Source organism: Arachis hypogaea, chromosome 14, assembly GCF_003086295.3.
Source record: "Arachis hypogaea cultivar Tifrunner chromosome 14, arahy.Tifrunner.gnm2.J5K5, whole genome shotgun sequence".
Taxonomy (NCBI): domain Eukaryota; kingdom Viridiplantae; phylum Streptophyta; class Magnoliopsida; order Fabales; family Fabaceae; genus Arachis; species Arachis hypogaea.
Genome location: NC_092049.1, coordinates 49,936,637 through 49,956,060, shown reverse-complemented (window position 1 = coordinate 49,956,060; position 19,424 = coordinate 49,936,637).

The following is a 19,424-nucleotide window of genomic DNA, read 5'->3' as shown; positions in this document are numbered from 1 at the left end:
TTGTAAAATTGTTCTTTAAAATAGTCAAAGAAAACAGTTTTATTTTGTTACTATAGCGTAATGAAAAATTGAACTTCAACAGCAATACTATAAAAATCGTTGTCTAAGACCATCTAATAGAACGGTTTTAAAGTGTAGCATTTCGACAACGGTTTTTATGCGTTTCTTTTGTACAATTATTTAAACAACAATAAAAAACCATTGCTTAAATACAAATCAAGGAAACGGTTATAAAAGCGTTCTTTAAAATAGTCAAAGAGAACGGTTTTAATTTGTTGCTATAAAATAATGAAAAATTGAATTCAACAGTAACACTATAAAAAACCGTTGTCTAAATCTATCTAAGAGAATGATTTTAAGGCGTTGCAAAATTTGGCGTTGCTAAAGGCCATATTTGTTGTAGTGATTAGTAGATTAGTATATATAGAACAAGGATCACCCTTGTTCAGGACTTTATGCCATATTTTCGAATTACATTGTTTCGTTGTACAGTAGAAGTCACTAACCTCCTAGGTTAAGGTTAGGAGCTGTGCCGATTCTTATGAATTAATAATATCACTATTCAACTTCAATCTATGGTTGATTCTATTCTAAGAAGTATCTTCGTTCTTCATCCTAATATATTGGGAGTGTAACTTGACCGTCATCCCAATTCCACATGGGTTCTTGCGAGTCCTTGATGGGATAGTATTGAACCGCAAGCTCGATTATACATCTCTTAGACGACTAATCCACGGCTTCGTTGGGCACTCTCGAGACATCTGTGCAGCCGAGGTGCGGGGTGATTAGGGCCTTTGTGGTATAGGCTAGTACCAAAGGAGCAATAACTTCTGATCCAAAAGATCTAACCTTGTTTGTGGCATTTTGAGTTGGATCACCAAGCGAATGGACTGCTAGAGCTTCACCCTAGTTCAGATTAGATGACCGTTGACCCGGCGTTTGATCAGAAGAAGAAGAGATTAATGACTGCTGACCCAGCGTTAATTATATACAGCCTTCCATTCAATAAATCAATTAAAAGTCGGAGTACGTGGTGAGCAAAGTTGATCCAGAAGGAAGAAGCATCTCCGAAGCCTCAACCATTCTCACACTATTGATTTCACACCTATCTAGTAACATTTTATTTACTTATTCTATTTTATACATTTTTCGTGACAACTTATATTTTCTATCTGACCCTCACTCACCTGAGGTATTACTTGGACAACCCGGTATACTTGTCGGTTTATCTATGCGAAACGTGCAGAGTCAGTTTTGTGCACCAGTTATATTCTAACGAACTTAGGAAGATTGCATTTTGCCCTCAAATTGGTAATATATATGGAAATGAATTTAGTGGTTGAATTTATGATACAGACTAATTTTATGTCTAACATTTTTTCTGAGTTACCAAGTTGAGCATTTACCTTTAGTATTTATCTTTTTCATAACTCAAATTTATCATCAAATGTGAAAACATTTGGTCTGTCTTTCGACAGAAACGATGTTTGCGTGCATGTGTTGAGATCTTTAAATGAATGGTATGGAATAGTATGCATGTGTTGAATTTCCGGCATGGGGTGGTGGTTGTTGGCGGCATTGGCAGCCATTTCCATAGCTGTCACCGCACTTTCGGAGATTCCGTTGACTGTTTCAACGGTGGCGGCAAATCTGAAGCACAGCCCACTCTCTGCGACAAGCTCATTCTACCCGCCAATTACCCCTGCTCCGAATACATGGTAACCCTTCACTCTCTATACCTTACTTCAACAACCAATTCACTCAACCTCTTTTTTTCCTTCTATCTTAAACATCAAATATTTGATATTTTAAATTGATATTCTTTAATGCTTTTATTTGTTAATGATAAAATTGGATCATTCAGATTATTATTCATTTATAGTTATTATTGTCATTATTCGTCTGCTAATATTGATAGTCTTTTGGTGTTAGCTAATAGCTAAGTGTTGGAGGGTTGTTGTTTTAATTTGTCCTGTTTTGTATGTTAATTTTCAGATTCAAATGAAGGATGGTTTCTTGTTAGGTCTTCAACATGTGTCTTCTTCTTCATCTTCTCTTTGTTTTGGGCATGCATGAGAACGAGGCCCTCCAGTTCTGCTTCTTCATGGCCAATTCAGGGTTGATGCCCTCTCCTTCATTTCATCACATTACTCTTTATAATAGATATATGTTCTTATAGCATGTTACAGTGTGTTTTAACTCACTCCACTTTCTCATAGGGCTATATTTGGATAATTGGATTAATGTTACAAGTTTACTTGTTCCAGATTTAGTGATGTTCCATTTTAAAGTTTTAAACAATCTGATTCAATCTCCATTTTGTTATGTTTATGCTGTTTGACATGATCAGGCAGGTGATACATGGTTTCTAAATACTCCTAAACAATCATTGGGCTTCATCCTTGTAGATCATGGTTTTGATGTATAGGTAGGAAATGTGCATGGAACATGCTGGAGCCACGGTCATAGTTCTTATTCAGTTAAGAATAAGGTGTGTGGCTCTTCTTTAGCCTATAAAGATGCTGAGGGGGTGTGTGATTAAACTGAAAATAATATCAGTGCATAAAGTTTAGTGCAAAAGTAATTATGAGTTAAAACCAAGAACCAAATGTTCATTATTCTGAATTTTAATTGGGGGAAAACATTTGCAATTGATAGGAATGAGGTCACACTCACTACAAAAAACAAATGCCTATGATTCTTCATTTTTTCTGATTTTTCTAAACTATTATTTTTTCTTCTATCCTAATATTGGGTTTAGGTTTTTTCCCCCTAAACTTCCTGATGTTTTATTTTTGTTATGATTTTTTTTCTTTTAGACAGTTTTATTGCTATTCATATGGGGTGAAACAAATCTTAGGTTTGTATATTGCGCAGGTAAGAAAGAAAAGGCATGAAGTGGTGATTCTAGTTGGTTAATTAGTAAATAATGTGTGTATGTTATGGCAATTTTAATTAATGACTGTGTGCAGCTGTTATATGTTTCTTGCTGGACAACTAGAGTGGCATGGATAAGGAGAAAGCCAAAGATTACATATTGAATTGCCAGGTTTGTGGACTATATTCTATCAAAATAAATTTGATGTCTTTCACTTTTTCTAGTCTTATGATGGAGGCTTTGGAGTAGTACCTGGTGCGGAATCCCATGGTGAGTTGGATAAGTTTCTCTTAAAATTTATATGTGATTCACTCGTCATAAAGTCTATTGCAATATTGTTGTACTCAGTAGTCCTGACAAGAGTTGGTATTCATCCACAGTAATGACATAAGAATTTGTAGACCTTCATGTGTATTTTGAAATTCAACTGGAACAAACGAACACTTGCATCCTCAAGATGCAAAGTTGTGGTTAAACTTTCATAACTGCACAATGGTTTTCTATGAAGGTCCCTTGAACAAACAAGACTTGGAGTTTTTATGAGTTAGGTTGGAGCTGAAACTAAGGTACGGAAGCTTCTTAAATATGTTACTTCTTTTATATATAAGAAAAGCTTTTTTAGTTGATTGGTTATGCTACTCAGTCCGTGGGTGCTATTATTATTGGATCATTTGTTGTTTGTGTTGCAAAGTTGGAACCTTTCCATTTTGAGCTTATTTGGGTTATAAGAATTAGTCTCAAGGTAGACTTTGGATTTTCTTTTTCTTATTGTGTATTTTATTCATTTCGTGTTTGTGAGGTCACCTCAAATTTCTATCATGGTTTATTTTGTTGATATTGAAGTTGTGTGATGTAGAAATGGAGTCAATAGGAATAAGAAGTTTGTGAATATTATATTTTCCTTTTGTAGCATAGAGAGACTGTAAGTGATAGTTTTGGTTAAAGAGGATCAAATTTTAAGGTAAAGAGAATTTGTGAAGTTGACTTTGGGTGTTGGTGGAAGTTTAGAAAAATATGTACGACAAAGATGCTTGATCTCAAATAAATAATCAATGAAATAGATGATTAATGGTTCCTGATTTTGTGTTTTAACCTTTAACTTTGAGAGGAAGAATTTGTGCCTATATTTTATTGCTTTTTTTTAAATAAAAATAAATAGCTTATGATGTAGTTTAATTTGACTCATAATATCTAGTTTAATGAGTATTACAACTGAAGCTTTAAACTCTTGATGTTCAAGCTTATTTTAGCAGGTGTATTATTTTGTTGCTACAAAATCATTTCAACATTTTTGTATAGAAAACTTTTCAGATCTTTCTGTTACTACTTGAAAATGGGTTTATATGAGCATTCGAATGTTATTTAGTGGGGTATTGATTTTCTCATTGGTGACAATGGTTACTGTCCTGGATACTATAGTAATGCTTATCAATATGATAATGGTGATTCCTATATTGAACACTGCTACCATAGCCATTATGACCACTATATTGGAGACTACTCTTCCATAGCCATTATGATGCCGAAGAAAGTAACCAAGTAGAGAATGATGAGATCATTGTACGTACTCTTCAGGAAGAGTTTCAACAACTACAGATTGCTGAACAATCAAGACAGTCGCAAGTAGAAGAACAACAGTTCCCTGTATCTGATTATTGGCCTAATACACCAACTGAGAACTATTGTACGCCAGGTATGGTTAAAGAATAAATTATAGATTCCTTGTGCTTGTTCATGTTAGATGTTTTTCTTGTTGAATGTAGTTGGTTAGTTTATTCAGACTAACAAAGAAGTTAATGGCGTAGGAACTTCTTATTCAAGTTATAGTCGTCATGAAGTGACAAGATACTCATTGGAGCAAATAGAAAAATATCCCTTTGATGATGAAATTGAGAAGAGATTGGGTCAGACGGATCCAATTCGTGTATGTATGTCTTCTCATGCTTTTGTGGATTCATTTTTGAATCTAGTGTATTAATAAAATAAAATCTTAACGCCTTTGGATGTTAATTTTCGTAATAAACAACTATGCTTTTAACTTATTAGCTTAATTGATGTCGACGTTGAACTATTTCAAATTATTGTCGTTAAGTTTTAATTGTGAAATTTGGAAGCAATTATATTGTTATGTATTTTTCTTCAGTTTTAGTTTTGGAATTTGCACTCAAGATTTATTCTGTATTTGAGTATTAGGTTTTTAATGAATAAAATAATTATACAAAAATTATATCTCATTAATTACTGTTTGATTTGTCTTGTAATAAAAATTGTATACTATATTTATAGGTTTGGTAATAAAAAAGATCTGAAAATTTATATTGTGCAGTGATAAAGGTAAAGTCAGAAAAAGATTTTTTTTTTAGTTTGATAATGCTATTTCCACGCTTTTAAAGTGTTGCCATATCTCTCTATCGCCACGCTTTTAAAGCGTGGCCATATCTCTCTATCGCCACGCTTTTAAAGCATGGCCATATCTCACTATAATCACGCTTTTATCGTCACGCATTTTTTAGCTTTTCGCCACGCTTTAAAAGTGTCCCAATAGAGCTGTTTTCTTGTAGTGATAGTAGTGCCTAGACTTAATTGTGTTTAATTTTCTCAATTTTATGATGTCCTTTATAGTGCTCACCAAGTGTTTGATAAAATTTTTACTCTAAATATGGAGTAGATTTCTACTCTTGGCTTTGAGGTTGAGTAATTAGAGACTCTTGAATTGTCAAAATCTAATGTTGATAGGTAATTGAAGGTTGCTAGTTGACTTCAATGCCACTAAAACTAATCTTTCATTAGGATTTGATTAGGACTTCTTGACTATAGTCAATTGTGCTTACTTGACTTTCCTTCAATTGTTAGAGGATAACCAAGTTAAAGCAATAGACAATTATCATCACAATTAAGGATGACAATGAGGATAGAAATTCTAATTTTCACCCCTAGCCAAGGCTTTTTATATTGATTGATTATATTCCCTTTTGTTAGCTTTGATCTTTTAGCTCTTTTAGATTAAGTTCACATTCATTAGTTATATGCCTTTCTTAATGCTATCATTTTATTGCATGCTTGTTAGTTAGTTGATTTCTTAATTGGTAATTCTAGTTGTCCCCTTTTAATTGTTACTTGTTCATTGCCTTTATTATCTTGTCACTTTACTTTTTCCGCAAGGAATTCAAACCCACCTCCCCCAAAACTTTCCCAACCAATGATGTGCATTCAATTGCAAATTCTAGGGAAGATGATCCGGGATTCTACTCCCGATAATTGATCTTATTGTTGTGACTGATGTGTGGAAAACGATCCAACACAAAACTCACCGATAAGTGTACCGGGTCGCATCAAGTAATAATAACTCACGTGAGTGAGGTCGATCCCACAGGGATTGAAGGATTGAGCAATTTTGGTTTAGTGGTTAATTTAGTCAAGCGAATAAGAGTTGATTTGAGTGATTTGTATCCAACAGAAGTAAATTGCATGAAATTCAAAGGGAGAGGGATAATTGACAAGAATTTAAAGTGCAGAGAAAGTAAAGAAGCTGAATCTTAAGATGCAAGTAATATAAATTGCAGAAACTTAGATTGCAAGAAATGTAAATGACTGAATCTTAAAGTGCAAGAAATATAAATTGCTTGAATTATAAAAGGAATTGGGAATTGGGATTGCAGAAATTAAACAGAGAAAAGTAAATTGCAACAAGCAGAAAAGTAAAAGGTGAATTGAATTGAAGTAGATCTCAAACAGAAAAGTAAATTAGCTTGAATAAGCATTCAACAGATGAATTAAAAGGAAATTCCAGATCTCAGGGGTCAAGAGACTAGAAAACTAAGTCTAGATCTCACTACCTTCCTTCATCCAATTCAGAAATCAATTGCAAGTGAATTTAAAATCAAAGAGTAGAAGAAATAAATTCAAATCTCAATTTCTCCAATGGTGCAGTGAAAGAAAAAAGAGAGAGATCTCAAGGTGAGATTGAGACAGAATTTCCTCAATTCTCAACACCCAAGACTCAAGTAAAGCTTTGCAGAAAAGAAAATAAGAAAACCCAGAGGAGAGGAGAAATCAATTCACCTCCCAATTCTCCAGGATCCGAATAAAAGCTCTCCAAATTACAATTTAAAATTCTAACAGAAGTGAAAAATTCAAAAGTAAAAGTTGCCGTTCCTTTCTAAGTCAAACTAACTTCTATTTATACACTTTCTTCTAATGGTTTTGAAGCCTTGAATTTGGCACTTGGTCTTGATGGAATTGGATTGAAGATAGCCTTACTTGGTTGCTCTTGGACTTGGAAAGAAATCCATTTTCAATTTGGACTTTGGAGCCTTTAAGTTTGAGTCAAAATTTGAGGCAAACTTTAACTCAAACATTGGAGTGTTAAAAATTATGCAGAATGGTGCTTTTCTGTCACTCACGTTTGAGTTCACGTTTGAGGTCAAACATGAGCTCAAATGTGCTCCCTCCAAGGCAATGTTGCAGCCAACGTTTGTCCTCAAGTTTAAGGCAAACGTTGGTGCAAACTTTAAGTCCCCCTAGTATAGTAATTGTGCCAACGTTAAGCTCTCCTAGGTATATTTGTGAGCCAATGTTTGACATCAAGTTTGAAGAAAACGTTGGTGCAAATGTTGCTTCCTCCAGGGTTAGTTTTTGAGCCAACGTTTGACCTCAAGTTTGAGGCAAACATTGGCGCAAACTTTGGCTCCTCCTGGGTATATTTTTGTGCCAACGTTTGACCTCAAGTTTGAGACAAACGTTGGTGCAAACTTTGGCATCTCCTGGGTTCTTTCTTAAGCCAACGTTTGACCTCAAGTTTGAGACAAACGTTGCCACAAACTTGAGCTCTTCCCAAGGTGGTTTTGCTGCCTTCTGCCATCCCCTTTCTTCAACCTTCCTCCAAGCCTTTTGGTCACCTGTCATCAATCAACAAACGCATCAAAGCTATGCTAAAATCATGAGACTTCTTCTCATTCTTGACATATAAGCAATTATAGCATAAAACCTCATGAAAATGCATCAATTTACTCATGGTTGATTGAATCCAAATACACATGAATTTCTACCTAAATGGCTTACTTATAACTCAAGAAAGTGTATAAAACCTATTAAAAACAAAGGAAAAAGACTAGTAAAACTAGGCTAAGATTCCTTGGCATCACAATACCAAACTTAAATCTTGCTTGTCCCCAAGCAAGCATCAAACATAAGAGAGAATGTCATGAAACAGAGAAGTGTGCATATCCTTATTGAGCATATAGTTGAATTTAGTCCATGGGGTTTGTATGTAGACAATGGTGGTTCATTTATTGCTTGCTGTTACATAAGATATGTTTCCTCAAAGGCTTACTAAGTTTGCTGCTACAAGGCTTTACTTTGGCTTGTTCCCTTGCTAACTTTTCCTTCTTTGTTTTGCTCAGAGAGCTTATTATTCTTTGAAGGTTTGGTGGCAAATGTTGCAGCAGCCTTTGACTTAATTTTTGCTCAACATTCCTTCACCACAGACACATGGCTCACCCTTTTCTTCCTAGGATCATTGATGCCCAACATCTCTTTGGATAACTAAGTGTTTTGTAGCTAGGTTGCTCTTTATTGTGGACTTTCAGTTGGCAATCCCAAATCAGTTGATCTAAGTGGCCATGTTTTGAAATACTCCTCAGAACTTACTTGTCCAATCATATCCTAATACAAAAACACCACAGGAATGTGTCCTAGGGTCCAAGCTATTGGTGCCTAGCCTTATTGTTTATTTTCTTTGCCACTTTTGGCTTTTTCTCTTTCTTTTTCTTTCTGTTTTATTTCATTCTCAAGGGATTTTTAATGATACAAGCCTTTATAACAGCAAACTAGTTCATTCTTCAAAGAACATTGACGTGGCAAAAATTGGCGAGTTAAGAATTGTTATAAGATATGCGTTGCAAGTATAGTTCTCAACCAACCAGAAATCTGCTTATCAATTTAAAAGGATGTCACAGAAATTAAAGTTAAAATACTAGGAGTATGAATCCCAGGTCGTCTCCCAACGAGTTACAGGAAAGTGTGCTATTTTATTAATCAGATGGTTTTCAAAAAGATTTGAGTTGAATGACAGGAAATTAAATCAGAGAATTAATGTAATTTAAATAAAAGCCTTGACTGGGAGTAGATTAGTTGGAAGCCCTATTCTTGTTGCAGTACTTTCAAGATTAATTGATAATTGGGGTTGTTCTGTTTAGTTATCCCATACTAGGTAAGGGAAAGTCAAACAAGTTGGAATGCTGTTTCTATTCACAAGTCCCAATCCGCTTACTTGGAAGGACTGGCGTTAGTGACTAGAGAGCAAACCAATAATAAACTCAATTACAATTTCTCCCTTGAGCACTCCAACTGAAGGGTTCCTTTCAATCAACTCCCCATCAAGTTAGGGAACAACTCGCTCACTGTGAATGTGGAATTCATAACATAGGAAAGGGAATTAAAGGAAGACAAGATAAATAAAACATCAAAGGAATTAATTAAAATTAAAAATAACTCTTGTATTGATAAATTCTAAAATAATCCAATAGTAAGATTGAAATAAATTAAAGGACATGGAAGAGTAAAGCCAAGTAAAGAAAACGAACTAGAATGACGCAGTCTTGATGAGGTGATAACTCTTCTCAAAATCCCAATGCAAAAAGCAATTAAAAATCCTAAGAACTATGAATGTGTAGAGAGAAAACCTAGAGGAGAGGAAAACTAGATCTGAAAAACTAAAACTATCTAGAATGAATGTTGTTGTTGGTCTCTGCATGTTTCTTGGCTCTAGTCTGCTTTTCTGGGCCGAAAACTGGGTCGAAACAGGGCCCAAAATCGCCCCCAGCGATTCTGCAGATTATGCAGATCATGCACGTCACGCGATCACGTCATTCATACGGACGCGTCATTCGGCATTTTGCTTCTCCACGCAGGAGTGTCGTCCATGCATCCGCGTCGCTTGTGCTATCCCATCCACGCGGTCGCGTGAGCCATGCGGCCGCGTCAATGCGATTTTCTCTCTTTCGCGTGGTCGCGTGATCCATGTGGCCGCGTCACTTCTCGCTGGTCATCTCCTCAATTTCTTGTGTTCCTTCCATTTTTGCAAGCTTCCTTTCCAATCTCCAACTCATTCATGCCCTATAAAGCCTGAAACACTTAACACACAGATCACGGCATCGAATGGATTAAAGTAGAATTAAAATACATAATCAAAAGTCTCTAGGAAGCAAGTTTTCAATCATGTAATAAATTTGGGAAGGAAATATAAATGCATGCTAATCATATGAATAAGTGGGTAAAGATCATGATAAAACCACACAATTAAACACAATATAAACCATAAAATAGTGGTTTATCAACCTCCCCACACTTAGTTGAAGGAGATAATATGAATGAGTAGGAACATGTAGAACTCATGCAATGCAATGCAACCTATATATGTGAATGCAACTATATGATTCTTGTCTACTTGATCAAAAGTAAATAAGCTCTTCAAAACAATTACAAACTAAATTCCACTAACTCAATTCTTATACAGTAAGAATAGATAAAAATGCAAGAAGATAGCTCATGAAAGCAGAGAACATAGAAATTCAAGCATGGAACCCTCACTGATGATGTATGTACACTCTAGTCTCTCTAGTGTATAGGGTCATCACTCTATCCTTCTCTAATCATGCTTTCTAATTTTTGTTCTTCTCCTGACCAGTCAACAACATTTAATATACCAATGCAAACGTCATGAGGTCTTTTTAAGGTTGTAATAGGGCCAAGGTAAGGGTAAGGCTACATATATGGCTAAGGAAGCTTATAACTTGAATCTTTAATTAACCCAAGCTTTAACATAACCTATATATATTCTATACAACTTTAGAATTCATACCTAGCTACCCAGAAATCTCTTTCACATTCCATACTCATGTTTCAACTTTTTTATTTTAATTTTATCATACATGCATTGATCTTTGAATTCTTAACTTAGCATTGGGGTAATTTTTTTTTGTCCCCTTATTTAATTATTGAATATGTTTGGATTTTTTTTTTCATAAACATAAAAACATAAAAATAACATAGCTTATCAATGCACATAGATTTTTAATTCTTATAGTTTCACATGAGTAGGTACCCAAATTCCCATTATATTATCATGACACATTCCCTTATTATCTTTTGTTCCCACAATTTCCCATACTTGATTGACTAACACAATTCTATCTTAAGCTAACCAAAGATTCAATTTGGGATATATAATTGTTTTTTCGCTTAAGGCTAGTAATGTGGTAAAATATAGAACAAATGGGATTTAAAGGCTCAAAGTGGCTAACAAAGGTAATTGAGAGGGTAGGCTTAATTTGGATAAGTAGGCTAAACAAATAATGGCCTCAATCATATGCAAACATATAAATATAATAAACATTGGACATATAGGATGAAACAAAATATAGATTACAATCATAGAGAAGTAAACACACAAGAATAAAATAATTATGGTTAAATAATGTAACCATTCATAAAGGCTCAATTCTCACAGGTTGTGTGTTCTTTAGCTCAAAAATCATGTTCCAAATACAACTTCAAGCAAATTTAACATAAAAGTTTTAATTAAAATTAGTGAAATTTTGTTCCAAAGATAGGGTCTTAGAAGAAACTTATTGTCTTTTTAATCAAGCAGAACATGCATGCAACTAATCTATTACTATACAATTTATCCTATTCTACAAAAGAAAAACTAACCAAGTACCCTAATTTATTGGTGTTAGGGAAGAAAATTACCTCCGGAAGTCAGGTACTGACCGACCTCCCCACATTTAAGGCTTTGCACCGTCCTCGGTGCCATCTGTCAAGAACAAAGGTGGGCTGGTAGCAGTATCTCCACAGTCGGGACCATCGTGGCTCCCTGTGCTAGTAAAGGAAGTGGAGTCCGGGGTGTCTGAGTCCTTGAATTTTCCCATAATCAACTCCTTGAGGTATGTGAATCGGCGCTTGTTACGGCGCTCTCTCATCTTAGCTTTCTGTTCCTGCCAATCCAACCTTGCAAGTATCTGCTGGAGCAGTTGGTCTGTAGTAGGTGCTTGTGGTATTGAAGAAGGAATATCTTCAACTGGTTCAGTAGGCTGGCTGATAGTGGCGGCTGGAGGTCTGATATATTTCCCATTAGGGACATATTGATAATCCCGTGGAAGTATGGCTTTGGTGTCCCCAGCTCTGTAGGAGACTCCGGCTGCTGAGACAAGATCTGAGACCAGGGCGAGGAAAGGTAAGTTTCCCGCAATTTGTACGTGTCCCATGGCATTCCGGATATGTCTAGGTAGATTCAGAGGTTGGTCTGTAAGGATGCACCATAGAAGAACGGCCATGTCCGCAGTAAAGGATGATTCGTGAGTGCTCGGAAAGACGTAATGGGACATGATCTATGCCCATACGCGAGCCTCCAGGGTAAGTGCTGAAGCCGATATTCCCTTACGCCGGGTGCGATGGTATCCGTAGATCCAACGGCTGCTAGGTAGTGCGATAACTCTGAGAACGGCGTCCCAGTCAAAGTGGTACATCTGGCGCTTGAGTACGGCTTCTTGAAAGGCGTCTAATCCCTCTGGAATAGGGGGAAGACCTAAAGCTTGTTGAATGGCCTCTTCTGTAATGGGGACTTGCTTCTGGCGGACGTAGACAAACTGCAGGGTTGGTAGGTGGAAGTTGGAGTAGAACTCCACTACCCAAGAAAGATTGACCTGCCTTGGCTGTCTCTGTAGGAAATCCCATTGTCTTCGTGCAATCTACGGCTCAACAAATGTAGCAATGTGGTTTGGGGGGAGAAGAAGGTATTCGTTGTTGTAACTCCTTTCTGCCAGGATGGGAACATCTGCTCACAGTAGCGATTGGGAATCGCGCAGTGTCCTTTGCTGGGAAGGCTCTTTCTTTATCATCAACTTTTATAATCCTCTTAATTTTCTTTGTTGAGGTCTTAACTGCAGTTGAAGAAGGTTCTGCCACTAATGCTCTTTTTGTTCCTCTTCTTGCTGGTTGTTTGAGAGTAGCTTTCTCCTTTCCTTTCTTGGTAGCCATCCTGAAAAAGGAAAGAGAAAGTAAATTAAATTCAAAGAGATAGAGCAAGGAAGAGGGCGGGAAAAGTGGTAATCAATGCACAATAAAGAAGAACGACGTTAACATATGGTGATGACTAAATGTGAAAAGTACATCAATGAAAATATAGCAAGTGCATGTGGGGACAATTAAATGCAAGGGGTTTATTGGCATGCAGGCAAAGGCATGAGTAGCATAGATCAAGCATTCAATGTCCAAGTGAGATTACCAAGTCTTTCAAACTAACAATTTGTTTGTAATAACAATTATATTAAATTAATAAAATATAAAAAGGGTTTTGTGAAAAGCAAGCATTGAAAAGTAGAATAAAGTAGAAAGAATGCTTAATGCCATATGGGCCTTTTCACAAACACATAGCATGCATGATAGTTAAGTTATTGAAAGCATGAATTTGAACATGCAAGCATCCCTTGAAAAAGTAATATATAATTGTCAAACAAATCTATAACAATCCACAAGCATATAATGACTCACATAAATTTATAACACCAAATAAAAACGGAAAAGAAAGGAAAAAGAAAATATGAGTACTGAAAGTAAAAAGAAAAGAAAAGAAGATAACATATAAAAATAGGAAGAATAATAGAAGAGTAAAGGGTAGAAGAAGAAAAGAAAAACCTTGTTAATGGGGATGAGAGAGAGTAAAAAGTGAGAAAGAAGGAAGAAGGAAGGAAGGGAGGAAGAAGAAATAAGGAGGAAAAAGAGAAAATAGGATTTGGGGAGAAAAAGATAAGATAGTTGGCAAATTAGGGTGTGCTGTGCGGCGCAAGCGACGCGGTCGCGTGGAGCACGCGGTCGCGCGACTTGCGCTTAAACTGATTGACGCGGTCGCGTCGGTCACGCGGTCACGTGACCCGTTTTAGGCTAATGGCGCGAGGGTAGCCTCGCACTAGCACAACTCTCTGTTCAAAACCATATTAGTGCCAAATTTTGGGTGACGCGATCGCGTGGGGCATGCAATCGCGTGAGTGGGCTTTTAGAAGGATATCACGCGGTTGCGTCGCTCACGCGGTCGCGTGGGAAAGATTATGCGCTCAACACCAATCTAGCACCACTCTAGCACAACTTTCGGTCGTGCACCCTTGTTACGTCGAAATCCAGGTCACGCGGCCGTGTGGGGCACGCGGTCGCGTGGGAGGCCAATATTCCCATTCGACGCGGTCGCGTGGGACGATTTGTGCCACGGGCACACCTCCAGCCACGCTCCTGCATGACTCTCTGTTCGTTTATTATTTTCTCCCATCTACTTGCGACGCGGACGCGTCAATGATGCGGTCGCGTCGCGTAACTTTTTTTTTAAATAAAAATATGCAAATGCAGGTGCACGAAATGTACTAATAAAGAGAAGAGTTATTGAATATGAAAATTAAAAATAAGGAAAAGAACGATCATACCATATGAGGTTTGACTATCTTCTGCAAGATACGCTTTATTTCTCTGTTTGACACCTCGGCTTGCCCATTAGTCTGAGGATGGTATGCTGTTGCAACCTTATGAATTATCCCGTGCTTCTTCATTAATCCTGTTAGTCTCCTGTTACAAAAATGGGTGCCTTGATCAGCTTATCAAACGCTTGTTTGCAATTTTCACTGAACTCGAACTCAATATCTTTCTGCAGTAGTCTGGATAAGGGAAGTGCTACTTTACTGAAGTCCTTAATGAATCTCCTGTAAAAACCTGCATGGCCAAGAAACGAACGGACTTCCCTCACAGAAGAGGGGTAAGGTAAAGTAGAAATGACATCCACCTTTGCTGGATCTACAGAAATGCCAGTATTAGACACAACATGTCCTAGTACAATACCTTGTTTTACCATAAAGTGACATTTCTCAAAATTTAATACAAGGTTTGTACTGACACATCTATCTAATACTCTAGATAATCCATCTAAGCAAAGGCTAAAGGAATCGCCGTATACACTAAAATCATCTATAAAAACTTCCACACAGTCCTCAATAAGATCAGAGAAAAGACTCACCATGCACCTTTGGAAAGTAGCTGGTGCATTGCACAAGCCAAAGGGCATTCTCTTGTAAGCATAAGTCCCAAAAGGACATGTAAAAGTGGTCTTTTCCTGATCCTCAGGAGCTATATGAATCTGGAAATAACCTGTGTAACCATCTAAAAAACAATAATGCGATTTACCTGACAGGTGATCCAGCATTTGATCAATGAATGGAATAGGATAGTGATCCTTACGGGTTGCTTGGTTGACGCGTCTGTAGTCAATGCAGACCCTCTAGGCGTTCTGAACTCTGGTTGCCATGAGCTCTCCATGCTCATTCTTCACTGTAGTGACTCTGAACTTCTTTGGCACTACTTGTACTGGGCTTACCCATTCACTGTCTGAGATGGGATAGATTATATCTGCCTCTAGTAGTCTGGTCACTTCCTTTTTGTTAACCTCTAAAATAGTGGGGTTCAGTCTCCTCTGGGGTTGACGGACAAGTCTTGCTCCCTCTTTTAAAAATATTCTATGCTCACAGACTTGAGGGTTTATGCCTACTATGTCTGCCAAACTCCAACCAATTGCCTTCTTGTGCCTCCTTAGCACACTAAGTAACTGCTCTTCTTGTTGAGAAGTAAGTTCCCTTGCAATGATAACTGGAAACTTCTGCTTGTCTTTAAGGTAAGCATATTTGAGGTATGGAGGAAAGGGTTTTAGCTCTAACTTCTGATCATGGTCAGGCTCTGGGTTGTCTGGAGCTGGTAACAATGGCAAAGCACTGTCATTGTCCTCTGAGAATGTCCCCACACTTGGACCTTGTCCTATGTACTTCTCTTCAAATTCCTCCTGGTGAACTTCAGCCACAGTCTCATCTATAATGTCACACTGGAGGATAGAGTGATCCTCTGGAGGATGCTTCATAACTCCATTCAGATTGAAGATCACTACTCGGCCATCTATTTCAAAAGAGTATGTTCCTGAAAAAGCATCTAATTTAAACTTTGAGGTCTTCAGGAATGGCCTTCCGAGTAGGATTGATGATGGCTTGTCTGAGTCATTTTGGGGCATTTCCAGGATATAAAAATCAGTGGGGAACGTGAGTCCCTTAATGCCCACTAATACATCTTCAGCAACTCCAACCACTGTAATAATGCTTTTATCTGCTAACACAAAACAAGCTGCCAACCTTTTTATGGGAGGGAGCCTCAAAACATCATATATAGACAAAGGCATTATACTCACACATGCTCCTAAATCACACATGCAATCAGAAAATACTACACCACCAATAGTACAATTAACCATACAAGGACCTGGGTCACTACACTTTTCAGGTAAACCACCCATTAAAGCAGATATGGAACTTCCTAAAGGAATAGTTTCTAATTCATTAATTTTGTCTTTATGTATACATAAATCTTTTAGAAACTTTGCATACTTAGGTACCTGTTGAATAACATCAAATAGAGGAACAGTTACCTCAACCTTTTTTAATATCTCTACCATTTTTGGATCAGGTTCCAGCTTTTTCCTGGGCTTCCTTGCAAGTTGTCGAAATGGAATAGGAGTGGTGTCTTCTGCAGTGTCTGCTGTAACAACCCCGATTTTCGAGTTCGCGAGATCTTTTCTGAAAGTACGAATTTCTCCAGAAGATCAGTAAGGGGAAAACCTTTGATATATCATCAAGAATCTCAATCCTCATTGTCATTATGTCATCTTTAAGTTAGAACCTTTCCCGAGGCAAGCTCGATGATGCAGTCGCGAAGAACCTAGTTTTTGAACCGTATCGGTTAGGAGTTTTAATTCGGTTTTTCGTAAATAGTCTCAGTTTGACAAACCGGACTCGATTTATGAGAGAAGAGAGATAATAGGATGATATTATCATTATATTAGTATTAGAAGCTTCTTGAATAATATTATAAGGTTACCTGGTCAGTTTTAGTTAAAAATAGAAAACCGGTTTAACCAGGTTTACAATTTACTGGTGCAGCTTAGCACCAGCACTCTCTGATGACTTTAGCCATGCTAAGGCCTCATTATACATGTTTTATTCTCATAATAAATATGTTACTAGTGTTATTTATGCTAGTAGCTCATAAAATAATTTTTAGAGATGTTTTCACAAGTGTTCCGATACACCTAGTTTTAGTAGTTATACATCTGAGATATTTTAATATTATTTTAATCCACCTCCAAGCCAACCAATCACAACTCACCCTACACCCCCAAAACCCCCAAGGCTGGCTCATTTTCACTTTGTGGCCGAAAATAGGTAGAGAGAAAAAGAGAGAAAAGTTCTTAGTTCCAAATCTTCAAAGTTTGATTTCTGCTGAACTAAAACTCAAATCAAAATTCCAATCCCACCAAAATGATCCTCTCTTCTTTCTCTACATGATTATATGACTTATCAAGGCTGGGATCAAGGTGAGTTGGCTGCACCATCTCTCTTTTGATTCAGTTTCAAGGAAACATGCTTAAATATGTGTTTTCTTGATGTGATTTAGGAGGAAAAAGTGCTTAAGGACCACCTGAAAATCTAACTGAATTAGGGGCAGAAAAATCAGGTAGGGTGCCACGAAATTAATCTTGATTATTTGTGTTTGAGATGTGTGAATTTTGTATAATTTGGCTGTGCTAAAAATTGGTTGCATATATGATTGATTATTGGTGAAAATTTGGTGAAATTTTGATGAAATTTGATGAAATTCAAGCTTTAAAGTTCATGTTCTTGGGCAGCTGGAAAAACGAAACCCTAAGCTTAAATTGAGGTTCAATTTGTGTTGAAATCATGTAGAAAAGATGGGGTTTTAGTTGCTGCTAATTTATTATGAATTATAGTAAAAATCGGTTGCTGAAAAGACTGAAAAACGGGTAAAAACAGAGAAAGAATCTGAAGAATTTATGAAGAACATGAAGAACACTTTGAGTGTGGTGAAGAACAATGAAGAATACCTTTTTGATTCATAAAAGGGCAAAGAAGTAATTATTTTGGTGTTTGAGGGGTTATTTGGTAATTTCTGAAAGTTAGGGTGGTTAAAGTAGAAATATTAAAAGTTACGGGTGGTAAAAAGTGAATTTTAAAGGTTAAAGGTTAAAGTAAAGTTAATTTTCGAAAATATATTAATAAAATAATAAATAATAATAAAATATTAAATAATAATATTTAATTAAAAATAATATTTTAATAAAAATAATAAAATAATGCGAAAAAGGCAGTTTTCTGTAAAAGCTTTAGAAAGACAACTTTAAGTGCAGAATCTCATAATTACCTTCATAAAACACTTAGGGAGTGGTAAGAACATATTAGTGAGGCAAAGATAAATAAAAGATAAAAGTTTAAGAAAAGATAAAAATCGAAGAAAAAGTCTGTAAGATTTTAATGACAGAAAAACAGACAGAGACTAGCAAACAAACTAGGGCAACATAGTTAGTCTTTGAGTTGCGACTAGGGTTAGGTATTATATAAAAAGTTAAATTGTTTCAGTATAGACTTAATGAACCTATACTTGGGACATGCTAACTATTCATACCAAAATTTACATAAGCTTTAAACACACAGATTAAACAGAGAAATCATAGCAGGGTAAAGAGACTAAGAGCAGAAGGCTTATTGAAAGGTTAGTTGTTGCTTGAGGCAACCCAAGAGATATTGTTTGCTTATTCGTTGCTGAATGCAACCTAAGAGATAATATTTATTATCTGTTGCTTTAAGCAACCCAAGAGTTTCTGTAGGGAAACTTGGATACCTACAGCAATTTTCCGTTCCCAAGAGTATATTTCCTGCGAGTAGAAAGCAGAGGCTGTCTCAATAGAGCTGCTAATAATTATATGCGCATTTATTTGAACGGAAGATCGTATCCGGGAAATCGTGAACTCGTGACCGGATAAATGTCGGGAATGCAGGTGCTAACCGACACATGAGCTCATGGCCTGTACTAGGGCTAGACATGCATCATTCTTGTCTGCGCATCATTCTCTGTTGCTTTCCTTCTTGTGAGTGAACTATTTCTTTATGTTTGTCTGCTTGAGTGTTATGTCTGTGCTTTATTTCCTTGTGTTCTTCTGTTTGTGTTCTGTTTTCTATTTTCCTATCTATTTTAACTACTGTTTACTACTTTATTGTATTCTAATATCTATCTGCTAATCGGAATCAAATAAATGAACGTAACTAATAACTCCGACCCTACTAAGAACTCCCCAGTTTTTATCCCTTCTCTCCCTTCCTCCCCCCTCAGATGGAGACGGGCGTGATCTTCTATGAGTTCGAGGACCCTTACGTCTACGAAGATCCGGTACATCACAGTTACTTCATTATGGGTTTGGAGCCTCGTATTAGACGATATGCGTTATCTAATCGAGCTTTTCAACATCCTCTGTCTAGCCCGCATTTTGACCCTGATGCTCCTTACGACTTTCCCTTATCTTGGTTACATCCTGACGCACCTGGACATCCTTTTCCTGATAATCCCGGGCACCCTATACCAGCTCAACCTTTGAATGAGGCGGTACCTGAGCCTATCA